This window comes from Mytilus californianus, unplaced genomic scaffold (genome assembly GCF_021869535.1).
Source record: "Mytilus californianus isolate M0D057914Y unplaced genomic scaffold, xbMytCali1.0.p SCAF_5, whole genome shotgun sequence".
NCBI classification, from domain to species: domain Eukaryota; kingdom Metazoa; phylum Mollusca; class Bivalvia; order Mytilida; family Mytilidae; genus Mytilus; species Mytilus californianus.
In genome coordinates, this window is record NW_026262701.1 from 44,858,307 (window position 1) to 44,868,755 (window position 10,449).

Genomic DNA, 10,449 nt, shown 5'->3' on the forward strand with positions numbered 1-10,449 from the left:
CCTGACTTTTTTTACCTAAATTGTCGTCCCGACTTTAGTTTTTGCAAGTGTCTCATCCTGACTTTTTTTTTACTCAAAACTCCTGTCCTGCCTATTTTTTCAAATTTCCTCCTAGCCCCCCGCCCCCCCCCCCCCCCCCCCCCCCCCCCCCATACAAATCAAATGGTAGCTCCCTTAATTGACAACGATATTCACATAAAATACAATATTCAGTAGATGTATCACTAATTGTCTTGGTGATTATAGAATTATATATAAAACAATCGCAGTGTATATCAGCATAATATATAATATACTTTACACCCCAAATAATAGAAATTCCCAAATTTCACCCCACCCCAAAACATAATAATTTAACCAGCTTGCATACAGGATCATATAGTAAATATAAATATTTGTGAATAACCCCTTCCCCTAAAAATATGCCCCCCCCCCTTTTAATGGCTGCTGATGTTAAATATCTTGTTTTCATTCCTTTTTTTTTTCTATCTATTCTTTTTATCAATCTAAAGAGAAAGACGTATACATCAGTACGGTACATAAACAATGGTTGACAACTTGTAATATAAACAACCGATAGATCTATTGGAATAGTGATTTAATTTTTCGCGGCATTTTTAACATTTCTATTTTAAGACAAATTCAGATATGCGCATGCGCAGCTGTTTTTGTTGCCAAAGTTTGAATATCCGCTTTGGAGACCACAAGGTGATTCTACAGAGTTTTTATCAATATCTTTCCTGTATACAACTTTTACATTTTTATCGTAAGTATATATAAATTGTTGTGATTACAGTAAATATATATCGTATTTTAGAAATGTGAGGATATCGTGTTGTTATGAAAACTGTACTGAAAAGCTGAAATTTTTCACGAGGAAAAGGGGGATGTTTAGCATGTTATCATTCCCAATTTACCTTGCAACGTCTCATGAATTTTTATCATTTACTTTTGAATTCATCATATGATTGAATCAAAAGTTAATAGAAATTTTTTCGTTATTATTCGACCGCAAAAAAATTTTTGTGGTCGTATATTGGTATGACGTTGCCTTGCAAAGAAAATGGTGATAGTTTAACCTGGTGACGGAGACAACTTTTTAGATTTTACTAGTGGTTTAAAATAGTGGAAACGAAGTGAAAATCTTATTGGTGGTGGTGCTACATCGTCTTCTTCTATTTGGTGACCTGTCAAACAAACTGTACATTGTGTTATTGAAATATAAACAATCAAGTTAGTTCACTGCCCTATCTACATGTAAAGGAAAATGGCCGACTTTTAGATCTGGTTTTAACTTTTACAGAATTCTATATTTTAATCACAAGTTCCGACAAACTTTTATTACGTTTTAGCACGAACCGTTTTTAGTGTTTTAAAGATCATAAAATATTTAGCTGCATTTTATCCGAATTTGTTCTTAGCCGAATCAGGTGATTTTATATTAGACAACACATACTTTTAAATATTGACAATATAGTTTTAACGTGATAAAATATATTACATCTACCAGAGAAGCAGGAAGTGCATAGTATTTAAAATTGAGCAAACAACAACAAACAGTGCATGAGATAGAGATAGTGAAAGACAATTGATCCACATATAATATCCTCTATAATACATATAGCACCTTATATTCATCAGGGCATTGGCAAATTGTTAACACCATACATATATAATATATATAAAGCCTGCTTACGCAAAATCACAGACATATAATCAACTTAGTATTAATTCAATATAGTCATAGTAGCTTATGCATTAGGACCCCTCTGCTAATATCATCACTCATCATTAAAATTCACAGAGGTATTTTAAAGAACTAGTGAAGAATAGTAGTCAATACATCATAGTGCAAACACTTCAAAATATCAGAGAAACTGAACAATTAGAATACTATACATCAATTAATCATAGTGTATAATCAGTGAAATTGAACTGTAAAGAATATTATAATTAACAAGATGGATACAAACATGCAGGTAGATCGAACACGACGTAGTCTACGAATTGCAGACAGAAATGAGCCGAATACAACTCAGACTCGCATTGAAACAAAACAATATGAACTGAACCAGAGAAGGGCAATTAGAAAACAGCTAGACTTATGTAACCTTACGTCTAATATAATGCACATAAATAAACTGGGAAATCATATTTATACCATGAATACAAGTACATACAAACTATATTCAGCCAAAATTATAAAGTACTTTGAAGAGCTACAAAATGAGCCAAATCACCAAAATAGAGCTACAGTAACAAACAGGACTGATAAAAAAGGGGTTACCGTGGAACATAAGATCCAAATCCACACTAAAACCGCAACCCAACGAAAAGGTACACTCAGATACTGTATCATGCTTTACCACACAACAGCAAAATTCATGGTAAATGGGCGACACCCTCATCTGTTCTTGGAAGACCATAACAGAATTACTCAAGAAATACAGAATGATCCAACATACCGATCACTTGCATATAGAACAAGACAACAGCTTGAAGCAGAACTCAGCAACATAACAGAAAATATGCAATCAAGAAATGAAACAAATAATGGTACAACTGATATTGACGAACAAAGACAGCAATGTCAGCCAATTTTAAACCTAAACCTGAATCAGTCAAACAACCAAACTACAGACAGGCTTGTTAACTCCAGTATTAAAGAAGGACAAAGACTCTAAACTGCCTGGTAACTACAGAGGTATTGCAGTTACTCCAGTACTGAGTAAGATACTTGAAACTGTTCTCCAAGATGACACAAATGATGAACTCAAAGCCACACAAAGTAGATTACAGCGGGGGTTTACAGAAGAGACTTCACCTGTTAATGCTGGGCTGGTAGTAACAGAAGGTATTAATGAAGCCTGTGACCAAAACATCTCTGCTGGAGTGGTAACCCTTGACGCAGAAAAGGCATTCGATAAACTCGACCACCAAATACTCCTCAGAAAAATATTCCACTCTGGAATTAAGGATACAAGATGGTTACTCATTAAGCTGCTACAAACAGAAGCTAATACCAAGGTCAAATGGAAAGGCAACCTGAGCAAAATATTCCAGTCCAGACAAGGCATTAGACAGGGAGCAAAACTTTCACCATCCCTGTATAAAAGATACAACAATCAACTTCTTCAAACCTTACAACTACATGATGCTGGGGCAAAAATTGGAACAACATTTATTGGGGCACCTACAGTAGCTGATGACATTGCTCTGATTGCTTTCAACCCTATAGATCTACAGTGTGCACTGAATATAGTGAACGACTCAACCAAAATAGACAAAGTCGCAATAAACTCCTCCAAAAGCGATGCAGTGATCTTTAACACCAAAAGAGGAAGGGAGCCACAGGAATGGAAAATTGGAAACGAAACAATAGCAGAAGTCCAGGAAACAACTCATATTGGGATAGTGAGAAATGCCAACAAGAAAAATGATATCGAAAGCAGAATAGAGAAAGGACGACGTACAATGTATGCCTTACTAGGAGCTGGCTTACACGGGAAAAATGGTATCAATCCTGTAGTAACGAATAAAATATTTACAACATTTAGCAGGCCCAGAATAACATATGGACTTGAAGTAGTAAAATTACAGCAGAAAGAACTCAACGCTTTGGAAATCTACGAGCGGAAACTACTGAAACAGATCCAAGGGCTCCCTGACAGATGCGCTAACGTTGCAGTGTATGCTTTACTAGGGACAACTCCAATTACAGTCCATATAGAGCGAAACTCCTTGACCACCTTTTTCAACATTGCTTCACACCCAGAGTTTATAGAACATGAGATTGCCAGACGTCAGTTAGCAATGAAGGATGAAACAAGTAACAGCTGGTTTACACATATAAGGATCATCCTACAGAAATATAGCCTTCCAACAGCATTCGAAATTATGAACAATCCACCAAGTAAAACCCTATGGAAGAAGCAAATCGATTCAGCTATCAACAAATACTAGGAAGAGTCCTGGAGAGATGAGATTGAACAGAAAAAATCATTAAAATATCTGAACCTACAAGAACTGGCTACCAAACATCCACACAATATCTGGAAAACAGCTCAGAACAACATCAGGGACATCTCAAAAGCCACAATCAAAGCTCGCCTTCTCACAGGTACCTATACTCTCCAAGCTGATCGCAAAAGATTCAATCAACATGCAGTGTCTGAAACCTGCCTTCTTTGTAAAACACACACTGAGGACAGATGCCATTTCATCCTTAAATGCACAGTACTAGAGTCGCCACGTTCAAAGCATTTAGCTCTACTAAAGCAGCTTTTGGCTAGGAAAATCAGCACTGACACAGCAGAAGAAATATTTAACGACGAAGAGCTTCTCATGCACTGTATTCTTGACTGCTCAATGTTAACCAGAATGGGTTATATAGAAATACAAAGTGACATTATCAGAGACATTGAAGAAATCAGCAGAAATTTAATTTATGAATTGCACAATCTTAGGGCAGTGAACCTTAATAAATTATAATAACAATCTGTGAACTTTATATCGTGTGAGACAATAGTTAAGACAAAGGAACTTTTAGTGATATATTTAATTTTTTTTTTTTTTTTTTTTTCCGAACACCACCACCAATCTTTTCAATTGGTAACCTTATACCTGTTTACGACAGGGTGCTCCGAAGTCAACGGAGGAATTTACCAGCACAACAACAACAACAACAACAAGTTGGCGTCGTCGTCGTCGTCAGGCGTCGTCCTGCGTCGTCCGAAGACACATTGGTTTTCGCACTCTAACTTTAGTTTAAGTGAATGGATCTCTATGAAAATTTACCCCAAGATTCAATACCACAAAAGGAAGGTTGGGATTGATTTTGGGGGTTATGGTACCAACAGTAAAGGAATAAGGGGCCAAAAAGGGGCCAAAAATAAGAATTTAGGAACTTCCAGACATAACTTGTGTGTTAGTGTATGGATCTCTCTGACATTGTACCACAAGATTCCATATCACAAAAGAAATGCTGGGATTGATTTTGGGGGTAATTGCCTCAAAATTTTAGGAATTAGGGGCAAAAAAAGGGGCAAAAAACAAGCATTTTTCTAGTTTCATGACAATAACTTGTGTGTAAGTGTATGGATCTTTCTGAAATTGTACTACAAGGTTCCATATCACAAAGGGAAAGCTGGAATTGAGTTTGGGGGTAATTGACGAAACGTTTAGGAATTGGGGGCCAAAAAGGGGCCAAAAATAAGCATCTTTCTAGTTTCCAGACAATAACTTGTGTTCAAGTGTATGGATCTCTCTGAAATTGTACTGCAAGGTACCATACCACAAAAGGAAGGCTGGGATTGATGATGGGGGTAATTGCCTCAATATTTTAGGAATTAGGTGCCAAAGGGGGCAAAAAACAAGCATTTTTCTAGTCTCAGGACAATAACTTGTGTGTAAGTGTATGGATCTTTCTGAAATTGTACTACAAGGTTTCATATCACAAAGGAAAAGCTGGAATTGAGTTTGGGGGTAATTGCCCTAAACGTTTATGAATTTGGGGCTAAAAAGGGGCCAAAAAACACATTTTTCTAGTTTCCAGACAATAACTTGTGTTCAAGTGTATGGATCTCTCTGAAATTGTACTGCAAGGTACCATACCACAAAGGGAAGGCTGGGATTGAGTTTGGGGTGATGAATCATAAGGGGGTTCAAAAAATTTGGGGGGGGGGGCATTTTTTTTTTTCCTTTTTTTTTTCTTTTAAAATTTTCCATTTTAAGTTGGTTATTTCTGATTTATATTTAAAAGCAAATAATAATGATATGGTAGGAGATACACACCAAACAGGATGTGTAAATAATTATATAATAAGTATTGTGCAATAGCAAGAAATTTTCAATTGCAAAGTATTGCACAATAGCAAGAAATCTTCAATTGCACAGTATTGCGCAATAGCAAGTAATCTTCAATTGCACAGTATTGCGCAATAGCAAGAAATATCCAATAGCACAATATTGCGCAATAGCAAGAAATTGTCAATTGTACAGTATTGCGCAATAGCAAGAAATATTTAATTGCACAGTATTGTGCAAAAGAAGATACTTCGTATAAATTGCTTATTTCTTGACCAATTTTAATGGGGTTTTATTCTTGAATTCTTGGGGTTCTTTAATATGCTGAATCTAACCGTGTATTTAGTTTTTGGGTTTTGGGCCCGTTTTTAAATTGGTCCACATTGAGGTCCAAAGGGTCCAAAATTAAATTCATCAAAAATTGAATTATTGGGGTTCTTTGATATGCCGAATCTAACCGTGTATTTAGATTCTTAATTTTTGGTTCCGTTTTCAAATTGGTCTACATTAAGGTCCAACGGGTCCAAAATTAAACTTAGTTTGATTTTAACAAAAATTGAATTCTTAGGGTTCTTTGATATGCTGAATCTAAACATGTATTTAGATTTTTGATGATGGGCCCAGTTTTCAAGTTGGTCCAAATCGGGGGCCAAAATTAAACTTTGTTTGATTTCAACAAAAATTGAATATATGGGGTTCTTTGATATGCTGAATCTAACCATGTATTAAGATTTTTGATTTTTGGGCCCCGTTATCAACTTTGTCCACATTGAGGTCAAAAGGGTCCAAAATTAAACTTTGTTTGATTTCATCAAAAATTGAATTCTTGGGGTTCTTTGATATGCTGAATCTAACCATGTATTTAGATTTTGGATATTGGACCATAATAGGTGAATGTCCAATTTAAAATTTTTAAGTTCTTAGACCACATTCATTCTGTGTCAGAAACCTATGCTGTGTCAAATATTTAATCACAATCCAAATGCAAAGCTGTATCAAGCTTGAATGTTGTGTCTATACTTGCCCCAACTGTTCAGGGTTCGACTTCTGCGGTCGTATCAACCTGCGCCCTGCGGAGCATTTTATTTACCTGTTCAATTCAGTTACTCGAAATCTCATAAAAGGGGGGCTTGTTTATAAAGTTGGGATGGAAAGGTCAGACGATATATGGCTCACCAAGTTGGACTTTTAATATTTTACTGTCAAAATTGAAGTAGTGTTTTGACAAGGTAATCAAAGATGAAGGGTATATGAGGGTGGTTAAGAGTTATTTGTTTGCCACGTTTTTGGCCTTTTTATTTCATGTGTTTTCGTGCTTTGACGTTTTATTTCTCATTTTTTTGTATTTGGTTCGACATGCTTTATCTGTGTTTCCCCTTATTTATTTTCCGTGTTTCGTGTTGGTACTCTTAATTTCTCGTGCCTGTCTTGATAAAAAAATCTAACCGGGACTAAATTCCAAGTCAGTCTGGAGATAGCTTTAAATTATGTGTTCCCAGGATATTATTAATTGCTATCAAGTTATGCATATTTTTTTTTCAATCGGATGCAACTAGCGTACGCGAAAAGGTGACCGTAGGGTCTTCGTGTCTATTATCATGACTGTGATCTCCAAGAACAACTGAGTAATAACTTCTAGTACTTTTTTCCTTAATATATATATACGATTGTATTTCTCGTGCTTCGTTTATCCAAATTTTTATTTTCCACGTAGCGTTTTGGGGATTTTTATTTCATGCGTTTCTGTGTTAAGAACCCCCCTTTACCACCCTCGTATATGTCAATTAGACAGATATCCATGCAGCAGCACAAGTAAAACAGAAAAAGACATAAGTGAATAAACCTTCAATTTGTTCAAATTAAAAGGTAGTATTTATAATTAGGATTTTTTTGCAGATTATACCTTCTGGGCTATATAAAAGGAAATGTAGTTGAGACTTTGATGGAAGTTTAAACTTTCATTTAGTTTTCACGAGTTCTTATGCTTTTGATTTATACTTTAAATATCATCATTATGAAGTTATTAATAGTTAAATGTGTTGAACAGAATAAAACTGGACAATGTTATAACTTTTGTTTTTGTAGATGTCATCATGAAGACCTGTGGAATCACGGAACAACAAGCATGACAAGTGTCTGACAAAACAACAAAACTTTTTAAAATGGGCTCCAAAAAGACAGGGTGGGAGAAGAAAGAAGTTGAAGTTTTCACTATTAATAAATAAATTTATTTTAATTTTATCGTATTGATTATTTCTCTATAATCAGTGGTTGGACATTAGAATACATGGGGTAGGAACAGCAAACTTTGTTTTATATTTTGATCACTCAGATATTAAAAATAGACATTGGGCAAAAAATATGTGTATTAAGGGTTGTTTGCTTTCAAAAATTAGGATATATAATGTCAATATTGGAAATATTTTTTATTTTTTTTGCTGATTTTTTAAATATTTCTTTGGTATGATAATTTGTGTTTTAATATGCATATCGTTAAATGTTAAAAAAAAATATTGGGGGTTAAATTATTATTAGTAAGAAAGCCCTTAATACACATATTTGTTATTCAGTTGATTGGTTGTTGACATCATCATGGTCAAGTCATGCTCTCCGGGTGCGGGAGTTTCTCGCTGCATTGAAGACCCATTGGTGGCCTTCGGCTGTTGTCTGCTCTATGGTCGGGTTGTTGTCTCTTTGACACATTCCCCATTTCCATTCTCAATTTTATCTCATCACAAGAATGTGGTCACTCAGTTTTATTGTTGAAAATTAGTGATCTTCTACGAGTAATTGACAGTCAATGGCATCAATTCAAAGTTTTGTGCACCCAACCACTTTTTGTTGTTACCTATTGTTAACAAGACAACCATTAACCAAAGAACATTATTTATATATTTTTGGGTTACCATACAGTCTTCAACAATGAGCAAAAGCCCACACCATGTCAAATATGACCAGACAATGATTTTATTTAAAGTTCATCAATTTTTTTCTGAGATTATATTTTATACTTTGGTCTGATGGAGCAGTTATTGGATAAAGTTTCCTGCGGCAGAATGTTGCTATGACATTTAGCATGGTGAGTACCTTGAGAAGACACTAGCTAGAATATTGCTACAGTATAAAATTATGGAATGCAACACACAGAAAATACAGGATGAATGAAACTTAAGTTTTAGGTGGAAACACAGTTGAACACAACCACTAACCAATTTTGATTCCAGGTTGAATATGGAATTCACCCTGAATTCAATCTGAATTCAAATTAAGTTATTGGTGGAAACAATGTTGAAGCAACCATTATTCAATATTGATTCAAAGGTAAAAATCAACGTTGATTCAACGTAGGATTTCAACATTGATACAAATTTGCAAAATCTAATAATAATTCAACATAGAAAATAAACATATTGATTCAATGTTTGATCAATGTTGTGTGCCTGCTGGGTATCTTCTTTGTTCAGTAAGATTTCGATTTTGACAATTATTTTGCAATCTACCATAGATTTCCGGTAATTGATCTGCATAAAACCCCATGGGAAAGCATATTGGCATAATTTGCTAAACGTTTATTGGAACCCAATAATTTGGCAAGGTGTTGCAACATGTAATGTGAAGACGTGAATGAAAATGCGGAGTTTGTAAGACCAGGCCCTAGCAAGCAGCCACTCGCTAGCAGCCACTTCGTTAGCAGCCAGTTTTCAGATATTTATATAAACCCAAATGTTGCATAAGATTCAAACGTTCTTCAGATGTTTTATTAATATATAACCACTATATTATCAGTTTTTGATATATAGTTAAGCAGTCAAAGACATTATTCAATGAATTTTAAAATTTCATTTCTTGTTCATTAATTATATAAATGCAATAGAAATCGCTTTCAATATATCACACAGCGTGCTGCACGCTTTACATTTTAAATAGTCAACACTTTTGAGTGAATATAGAATCGTAAATAATTATGAAATTATTTTAAATGTTGGCAAAATTGCACTATTTCGCTTACTTATGATTGGACGAAAGGTTTATTTTTTTGTACTCAAAGTATGGTGGACAAGGAAATTATTTATTAGCTTTAAAAAAAATAATCCGTGCTATACCTAAACTAGGAATTTTGATCAAGTAGGCGCTAGATCTCTAGTTTACGTTTGCACCTAGTGCGGACAAAAGTATTGCCGTAGAATTTTTTTTATTATCTTTTCGGGAAGGGTTGGGTAGGGTTTCCTCAACTTAGGACCTACTTTAGAAAAAAAACTAAGCCGAACAACACCCTGGATTTTTCTACTGTAAACCTCAGCTACCCAGCTTTCCTTTGCACCTAGTGCGGACAAAAGTATTGCCGTAGACATTTTTTTATTAACTTTTCGGTAATGGTGTGGTAGGGTGGGTAACAGCTGAGGTCTACTTGAGAAAAAATCCAGGGTGATGTTCGGCTTACTCTTTTTTATAATGTAATAAGCTGACAAATTATGAAAGCTCACGTCTTAATTGATAGGCATAGAAATAAATAGAAAACGTATGATAACCAATAACAATCTACCGGAGACAAAATAACGTTGGTTTAGGCAACTAGTACGATGATCTGGATGCGGGGTTCTTCATTTCTGTATTCTTTGATATGTTATACCATTTGTCTCTATT

At 34.9% G+C, this 10,449-nt stretch overlaps 1 long non-coding RNA gene across 1 annotated transcript; it reads left to right on the forward strand.

The window, feature by feature from the left end:
* The first annotated feature begins 685 nt into the window (after positions 1–685).
* LOC127702310 (uncharacterized) lies at positions 686–8,046 on the forward strand. Its single transcript, XR_007982368.1, has 2 exons — positions 686–766; positions 7,891–8,046. It is a non-coding gene; the product is annotated as an uncharacterized LOC127702310 (long non-coding RNA).
* The last annotated feature ends 2,403 nt before the right edge of the window (positions 8,047–10,449 follow it).